We start from the raw sequence: 9,614 nt of genomic DNA, 5'->3' as shown, positions 1-9,614 counted from the left end.
ATTTCTAAGAAGGTGCTCATTGGAATCAATTTCAAGAGGATAGTTTAATTATGTTATGGAAAATGTGTAATCAAGACACTGATGTGCACTTGATACATCAAATTTATTTTCAGTGAAGTTGTTAGTTGATTTTTTCTTCCTCAAGTTAATTTTAGAGTTTACTGAAAAACCCATTCAACAAAAACAACCTACAGTATACAAGCTGTGAAATATACTGTGACAGAAAATTGGCAATGTTTTCCCCTGTGTTTGTTATTTTAATATTGAAAAAAAATAGGGTAATCTTATTTTTCATTTTTTAGCTTCCAATTTATAATACATTTCCTCTGCTTCAGTATTCAAAGTCGTTTCAAGAATTATATTGGAAGCAATCAATCCACCAATTTAGGTAACAAAAACTTTTGCATGGGCTAAGTAATTTCTGCCTCTCTACATTCTCTGAGTATTTCCCATCAACTTGTTGTAAATTACTGTTTCATAGAACTTAGAGCAATACAGAATCACAGATTGGTCAAGATTGGTTTGTCCTTCATGTGTCTGGAAATCCAGGATTAGTTGCTCCCCATGGATCTAGGTGAGGCTGACTTCCTTCCTAAGTAAACTGGAAGCTCAGACCCCTCAAGTGTAGGGATAATTACATATTTCTTAATTAGATGATCACAATGAGCTGGTTTGCCTCCTCACTTGGTGTGTAATTATTCAACACATCATGTAGCCCTCGGACTGGATGCACAATTATTCATTCCCTTCTTTCTCCAGAATCCTGTGGGGATTAAACCAACCCCAGTGAATTTGGAGTGCTGAGAACTGGCAAAAGCATCCCATAAGATTTCTGGATCCTGTAGGTACAGTTTATTTGGTGATTTATGGATATGAATAACTTTTTTCTATTTATAAGATGTCTCTTCAGGAGCCTCAGGCTCAGCTGAGAAATCTGAGGAGAAAAACAGGATTATGAAGGTTTTACATGGTGGGGGATATGCAAGGTGCCTGCAGGTCTGGAGCAGGACACACTGATCCCATAAGGCAATGGAAAGACAGATTGAACTACCAGATTCTACAATTACAAAATGTAATGCTGATCAAAACATAAACGTTTTGCAGATACAAATCAATTTCTGTAATTGTATTTCTTGGGGGAAACAAACTAACTAAAAAAAACCTCTTCCAATAAAGAAGAAAGGTTCTGTTTCAACAATTGCAAAAACTGACATTTAGCACAGCATTTCCAAATAATTTCATGTACCGAATTTTTTTTCAAATGCTGAATTCTTTTTCTTTACAGTGTAGTGTATAACACATATTAATTTTATATTGTCAAGAGCTGCTTCTCAAAGAACATCTTAAATATTGGAATGGAGGCAGTTTTACAAAATCTACTGAACTGTTTAAAGGTTGGGGTTTTTTTGAAGACTTTCATTAAGGGGGAAAACCCCAAACCTGACACTGACTTTATTGGGAATTATTGTGAATTCTTTAATCTAAAAAGAATCAAAATGGTTTCTAGATTAAGTATCTGCAGGGTCCAGCAGTCAAATGCAAAATGCTGCTCCACCAAGCTGAATCTTCAGAGTAAGATATAAGGCGTAGGTAAAGGATAAAAACCATTTCCCATGAAAGCCGTGGGAGGTGATGTGGGACAAGGTAACAAAGTTACTGGCAGAGGAGCTGACAGTTACTGTCACTGTTCCTTGATTTCCGTGGTGTTCTGCAAGCACCTCCCAGCCCTCTCTGAGAAATACTAAGGCGAGCCTGGGAAATAAAACTTCCAGTGGACAATTTGTGAGAGAAGTCTGTGAAATGAGATCACACTACTCGAGCATTTGAAGTGAAATAAATTAACAAAATACTTCAAAATTTTTCAAAGTATCCATTTGGATGTGTTAAGTGGGTGTATATGGTGGTCTACATACATCTGCTCCATTGTGGGAAATGAAGAACAATTCATCCCAAAATAACCCAGAGCGCGGCATTGACCTGGGAATTGTTGGATTGAATTCACTCTAGACACAGAGGATGTGTTTCAAACTTGAGGTACCCAAGAATTATTGTTCATAAACAATTTTGGATCCTTCCAGATGGAAGAATTTAAAGGACTGCCACAAGGATTTGTGCGTTGCAAAACACAGGAAAAGCCTCTGAGTAAATTAATGCTGAGTAGCTGGCTGGCTGTGATATATGAAAAACCTGATTCCAGGCCAGAGCTGAAAGATATGAAATTAGAAAAGAAAGATGATGATGATGATGATGATCCTGTTCCCTGCCTGCTGCTCTGTGTCCCTGCTCCTGCCAAGGCTGCTGGTGTCATCTGAGGGGTTAAGGTGGCATAAGGCAAGTGCACAGGAGGTTGTTCTAGCAGAGTGCGAGCTATAGTTGGAAGGACACGATGAGGACAATTAGCTCTCCGGCGCGCTGAATTGTGTGGTGAGAATCACACTGGCTTGCTCCCGGATCTTTGTTTATTTACCATTTTAAAGAGACTGGATGCCAGCCAGCTGCTGGCTCTGTGAGGAGGCAAAGGAACGGGATGAATGTGTTTGCAAAGGGCTTTGCAAGTGGTAATTTAAGGGACGGTCACAAACAAGTGTAGTACCTAAATTTCAGCTCAGAAATCCCTTCCGCAGCCTCTTACACTGACCACAAGCCACATCTTTACCAACGACTCGGACAGCACAGAGACCACACACAGAGGAGCACTGAAGGTGCACCTGCACTGCAGAACAAACACGGAGACTGGCAGAGCCCCCTCACCTCCCTGCTGGCTCAGGGCAGACGAGGCGAGCTGCGAGCAGCCACCACAGATCCGCGGGGAGCCTCGGCGGGCGCTGGGCAGCTGCACGTCAGAGCCAGGCAGGGGCTTGGCGTGAGCAGCTCAGCCCAGAACCGCACACGCTGCCTTCGCCCCTCCAGCACCTCTCTTGGAAATGGCCTTTCCCTTGAATTTCATGGTTCTTTCTGAAGCCATTGCCGGGCTGTGCAATCCTTTCCAAAGTGACGGGGCGTGTGTCACTACGGGAGGCGAGACGGCAGGAAGGGGCAGGGCCAGGATGGACACTGGGGCCGGGTCGGCATAGCAGTGCGGTCGGCGTCAGGCAGCCGAGCAGCCACCTTTGTAAGGAGCGAGGGCCTTAGTGGTACCACACCAAAGATGGCGGCCCCGCCGGATGCGGCTTCTGCCAGCACCCAAGATGGCGACGAAGGGAAGCGGGCACGTGATGCCACACCAAAGATGGCGTCTCACTTAGCAGTTACTTCCGCCAGTGCCAAAGATGGCGGAACAACCGGTGATCACGTGATGCCGCACTAAAGATGGTGCCTCATCCGGAAGCGACTTCTGCCAGTATCCAATGTGGTGGCACGAGCAGGAAGTCACGTGATACCACACCAAAGAGGGGATCTTAACAGGAAGTGACTTCTGCCGGCGCCCAAGGTAGCGGAGTGCACAGGCAGTCACGTGACGTCACACAGACGATGACTGTCGGCGCTAGGCTTATTTGACCTTCCAAAGATGGCGGTGTGTTGCGCATGCGCTTTGGGTAGGGGAGGAGATCGCGTCCTAGAAGTAGCGCGCGCCTCTCAAAAATGTATGTTCGATTGCCCGAACTCCACCCCGCACTTCCAGCGCGATTTTGCACGGCGTTTCCCGGTGTGAGAACACGGGCTGTGGGCCAGCGGCGTGCGGGGACACGGGCGGTGGGGATACGGACTGCGGGGACACGGGCTGCGGGAACACGAGCTGCGGGGCCAGCGGCGTGCAGGGACACGGGCTCTCTGGGAAGGCAGGACGTGGGGACACGGGCTCTGTGGGGACACGGGCTCTGTGGGAACACGGGCTGCGGGGACACGGGCTGAGGGGACACGGGCTCTGTGGGGACACGGGCTGAGGGGACACGGGCTCTGTGGGAACACGGGCTGAGGGGACACGGGCTCTGTGGGAACACGGGCTCTGTGGGGACACGGGCTCTGTGGGGACACGGGCTGCGGGGACACGGGCTGAGGGGACACGGGCTCTGTGGGGACACGGGCTGAGGGGACACGGGCTGCGGGGACATGGGCTCTGTGGGAACACGGGCTGAGGGGACACGGGCTCTGTGGGAACACGGGCTGAGGGGACACGGGCTGCGGGGACCCGGGCTCTGTGGGGACACGGGCTGAGGGGACACGGGCCGTGGTCCAGCGGCGCCGGGAGCAGGCAGCAGGACGCAGCTCCTCTCTCGCAGCAGGTGCGAGGCGGCGGCCGGAGCTGGAGGCAGGGATTGCCAGGAAGGGCCAGCAGGGAGAATTCCCGCTGCCAGCCGCTCCCTGGGAGTGCTGGGCGGACTCGGGCTGGGGAGCTGGCAGGGTTGGGGTGGTTCATGTCCCGGGAGCTGCTGAAATGACAGCTGGCAGCAGCCTCGTGTGGCTCTGTGGAACCAGCCACAGCGCTGGCAGCCGGGTGAGAGCTGGGAAATGAACATCAGCGGGCTGGAAACAAGCCGCAGAAATGGGTTATAATGGGATGGACTTCCCCCAAGCATCTAAAAATAAAAATCCTTTTGGTTTTGCTTTAGGAATTCAACTCTGGAGTGACTCTCAAGGTGTTGGCATTTGTTTTAATGTAGTTTTGGTGAGGTGCTGCCTCCGTGCCTTTCTCAGAGCTGCTGTTGGCTCAGCAGTGTCCCGGTGTCCCTGGGAGCTGCTGGTCTGTTCTCCCAGCCCAGTGGTACAGTGGAGACAGCTCATGCTGTTCCCAAGGGGGATTTCTGCCTGCAGGGACAGTTCTGGTGCCATTGGAGCCCTGGTGAGAAGGGAGGGCTGACAGTGACAGGTTTGGGATGCTCTTCCTGGGGCACACACGTCCCTCCCCCCCAGGCAGGCTCTGGGCTTGGATTCTTCAGCTGGCACTTGCCAAGCACTGGAAGGGCCTTGGCTGTGCAGGGAACAGAACATTTAAGGGGAAAGCAAAGCTGGGGATGTTCTGGCTTCAGAAAGAGACCACAGAAAGATCCTTTTGGAGGGCACAGTGAACTTTTCCAGCTGTGCCAAAACGAGCCAGTGGGATGTGAAGGTGTGGGACAATCTGGAAGGTTCCTTGTGCCCAAAGGATCATGGCAAAAGCAGCACTAAAAAAAGTCTGAAGTAAATCTTGGAGTGCCTTTTGGTGGCCTGTTGAGCTTGGAAGAGATATTTAGTGTGGAATTGCAGGGAAGCTGCCCTTGCTGCAGCGGTCGGAGGGAGAAGCAGTGGCAGCTGTTTGCTGGCAGCTGTTTGCCCACCTTCCCCTCAGTCCCCTGGAGCTCCAGGTCACTACACCACCTTTGCTATTCTGAGGGGTTTTTTTGCTGAAGGGTTTCTAAATGAGGCCATGGGTTTACCACATTTGGATTTTATTTCTGCTTGAGGAAGTGCCTCATTGTAGGGTCTGTGACTTACCAGTCCCCATGCCAGGTTCACTGCAGTAGAAGCAGGCACATAAAGCCCAGGGCCTGGACTGGGATGCTCCAGGCCCCTGCCAAGCACAGGGGTCATTGCTTGGTGTTGATTCTCCAGTCCTGTCTGCTCGGGCCTTGTTCTGACCTGCTCAGCCATAAGTGCCATTGCAGGAGGAGCAGAACATCCCACAGCTCCTGTGGATCACTTGTTGCACTGACTTTGTGCTGCAGCCTGAGCTGTGGGGCCTGAATTGCCTCCAGGCAGCCCGGATTGTTCCCAGATGCCACCCTCTGACTCCATAGGGTTGTTTTCCTCCAAGCCCAGGGGCTGTTTCAGCGGTGCTGTCTGCCCCTCTTGCCTTTGCCTGCTGTGAGCCACTTTGTGCTGCAGCTCAGTGAAATCCAGTACAGTGTTTATGGAGTGGGATTTTTGTGTGTGATAAAAGTCCCTGTCCATTCCCTCTGGAATGGCTGCATCCCTGGATTGTGAGTAACTCAGTTCTCTGCTGCTCTCAGGAGAGGATGGAGCTGAGGGTCCTGAGCAAAAATGATCCATCAAAGCCAGGGCAGTGCTCACAGCCTGGATCTGTCCATGACTGAGGAGCAGAAACAAGGAAAACAGGCTCTGTTTCTTTGCTCTCTCCACCTCAGTCCTCACAACTTCCCCCATGTGCTCCATGTCTGAGCAGCATTCCTGGACAGCTGCCACCCCTTCCTTACAAATAAGGGGCAAAGGTGCAGAGGGGGCTTTAGGAAGTGCCAATCCCTGATGGTGTCTCCCTGTGCTTGCTGTAGTTCTCCTGCCTGGAGAGACCTCCATGGCCTGGGGTTTGTCTAGGAAAGTGATCTTATTAAATTTGTCACAAACTGATGTTTGTAGACATCAATCTCTGATGGGAAACATCATTTTACTTTTGCCTTTTCCAAGTTATTTCCAGGTGCTGCAGAGGATGAGCATCTGTGTGCTCAAACTGAGCCAGGAGTCTGTGACTTCCACAGGGGACTTAATTTTCTTTTCTTCCTCTCTTTTAAGACAGGAGAAATCACCAGTTGCCCAGCAATGCTGAAGATTTTGGTGTTTGAGCAGCCAAACCTAGCAGCTTCTGACCCTGCTGGCCTGCCCCTGCTCATGCTGTGGCATGGGTCAGAGGGACACAGGGTTCTTCTTCTCCTCCATGCTGGGTTTAACTCCCTGGGGCTCACTGAGGCTGCGAATTGCATCCAGAGCATGTTGAGGCTCCTGGTGCTTGGGACTGTCGTGTTTGGTGTGCAGAAAGCATCCCAGGCTGACTTGGCTCTGGATGTGCATTGCCACAGTTTCTCGGAGTGGGAAAAGGCCAGGAGGGAGCTGGGAAGGGCTTTGTCCCAGGCCTGAGCATCCTCAAAACACCTCAGGGATGTTTTTAAATGTTTGTCTCTCGTTTCCCAGCCCAGGGCTAAGCTGGAGAAAAGGTGGAGAGTGGCAAGCAGGAGTCCCATGTTTGGATCCACCCTTGGATTGCAGTTCCTCCTGGTGGGTCTGTGCTGCCCAAAGTGCAGAGAAAGGAGTCTGGGTGCTTTGCTCTGCCCCAAAGCATATTTTGCTAACAAAATAGTAACCCTTAAAAGCAGCAGCCTATTGCATATTCATATATCTCGTACTTAATTCAAACATTCCTTTCAAACTAAGGGTGATTCTGCTTAATGTCAGCTTCTCCCCTCATCTTGTAAATCAGTCGTCTGGGTCCCTCGAAGTCTGGGCTATCCCCATAAGGAGGCAATAATCCTTCTCTTGGAATCTTGGTGTCTTGTTACTCTTATCTCTATGTGAAGAATTTCTTGATTATCTTACCCATTCATTGAGCTAGTTACAAAAAGTATCTTACATCATATAGTTTCTATTTTAATATTATGCTATAGCCTAAAAACTGTATTTACCACACTGCTTTAAAACGATTAATACAGCATAACTTTGGAACATAACACATAGTATTCATTTTATTATTTCCGATGAGCCACTCATATAATAAGCATATTTCACACCCCCACCTGGCCCTTCCCTTCCCCTCCCGCTTCCCTGCTCACCCCGACTCCCCTCTCTATCACTCCTCACCCTCCCCATCTCTGCCCTCTCCCCATCCTTCCCTCTCCCTCTTTCCCGCAGCCGCGAGGCTCGGGGTGCTGGAGAATAAAGCGCAGAGGGCCGGAGCCCGGCGCCCCCTGCCCTCACTGGAGCCCCCACACGGGGCCGGACCCGCTCGGGGTCCGCAGTGCTGTTCACCCCCAGCGCCGGCGCTCGGGCTCCCACACATCACACTGGGGGGCACCGTGATCCCCCCACCCCCGGGACCCCTCCGGAGCAGGGCTGCGGCGGGACCGGCGCTCGGAGCGCTGAGACGGGGCCGGCACCGGGATCCGGGCCCCGAGATCTGGGTCCGGCTCCTGCCGGTGTCTGCTGGGGGTCCCGGGCGGAGCCGCTTCTCCTCGGCGGGCGGGGTGCGGGATTTGGGCTGGGCTGAGCACCGGGATCGCCGCGGGCGGGAGCAGCCGCTCCGGGACGGGCCCTGGGACCGGTGTGGGACCGGGACCCCGCCGGGGCTCGGTCCTGCTCCAGCCGCTCATCCGACACCTGCCGGGTGAGACTCGATGCTCTCCCTCCTCTCCCCCACCTTCTCCGTGGCTCGCACTCCCCAGTGGAAAAACCCGTGGGTTTAAAAAGCCAGTGGAAACTGTTTGCTCTTTATTTCTGGAGCGCTGGAGATTCTGAGTTGGAAAGAGCCACGAGGATCATCAACTCAAATGGTGATAAGTGATTGATGCATGTGGGGATTGAATTCAGAATCTTGGCCCTGTCAGCACCCTCCTCCAATCCCCTGAGCCAGTCTCAGGCTCATGAGGAATGTCCTGCCTGGGATGGGGATGGCTGCTGCCAGCAAGGGAATTCCTATGCAAATGTAGCTCCTTCTTTCCTGCTAATGCTGCTTTACACACCAGCCCCTAGACTGGCTCTAGAGCAGAACTGGCTGGTACCTGGCATGACAGCACAAAACTCTTCCAATAACCCTGGTTTCCTGCCCTTTCCAGGAATTATCCAACAGCTGTAAAGGTGCCCATTCCATGTCCCTTTCCAGGGAGACATGAGCAGGACAAGCCCTGAGGGATCCAAAGTTCTTCTGGAGAGTGTCGGGGCTGGTCCCAGCTGCAGAGGGGCGTTTCCTGCAGGTGTGAGTTCACAGCCCAAAATCACTGCAGGTGCTGAGGCTGGGGCTGCTTTCCTGCCCCAGAGCTGCATGGAGGCCTTGGTGACCCCCACGCCCTGCCAGGAACGTTCCCTGGTTCCCTGGTGTTTGCTCGGTGTGTCCCAGCTGGCTGGAATGCGGGAGCCCCAGGAAGGGAACCAGCCCCTCTTGTCCTCGGTACCTGCAGGGGAGGAGCTGTGCCTCAGTGTCCTGCCCGTGCCACACACACACCCTGGGACGGGCACTGGGATGGATGTGGATAAAGGGCTGCCAGCAGCTCCTCGGCCAGGGGCTGCTCTGACAGGCACCTGGAGATGCTTCAGCCTGGACAGACCCCCTGACACCCCAGAATTACCCCAAGGAACAGCTGCCATTCCCTGGGAATGTCGGCACGGGGCGTTTGCAGAGGGGCTCAGACAACGATTCCCAGTGCCGACCTCCCAGAGCTCCTGCACACCCCCAGGTATGTCCCAGACCCCAAACCCCTTCCCTTCCAGCCTGGGGACATCATCCATCAGCAGTGTTAAAATCAAGGGAATCTTCCCCCACAGAAATGAAACCCCAAGCAATGCCCTTGGAGATGCCTTAAAATAAAAGGTCAGAGTCAGATGAAGTTTTGTTAGCATGAAATTTGGAGTTTTTCAGGGAGCTGGCTGGAACCACAGAACTGATGGGAAGCTTTCCTGTCGGAGTCTGTAGCTGGTCAGAGTGACCCCGAGATGTGTTAGAAAGTCTCTTTTCCCATCCCATTGCCCAAAGAAGGAGTTAGAGCTCTTAATTTCTCGGTCTCAAGGTTGTTTATTGTATCTTATCTATAAAATTCTCTCTCCTGTCCCGCCGAGGTCTGCTCAGCAGGACAGTCCAGGCACTCTGCCTGCCCCCGGGGCAGTGTTATATCTTTATACTAAAAACGATGTGTACAATACTTACCATTACTTTCCGATACCTATCACCTGTGTTAGACAGTGAGCTTCTACTCTAAACC

Source organism: Ammospiza nelsoni, chromosome 5 (assembly GCF_027579445.1).
Source record: "Ammospiza nelsoni isolate bAmmNel1 chromosome 5, bAmmNel1.pri, whole genome shotgun sequence".
Lineage (NCBI taxonomy): Eukaryota > Metazoa > Chordata > Aves > Passeriformes > Passerellidae > Ammospiza > Ammospiza nelsoni.
The sequence above is the reverse complement of the archived record's forward strand: the minus strand, read 5'-3'. Positions refer to the sequence as shown.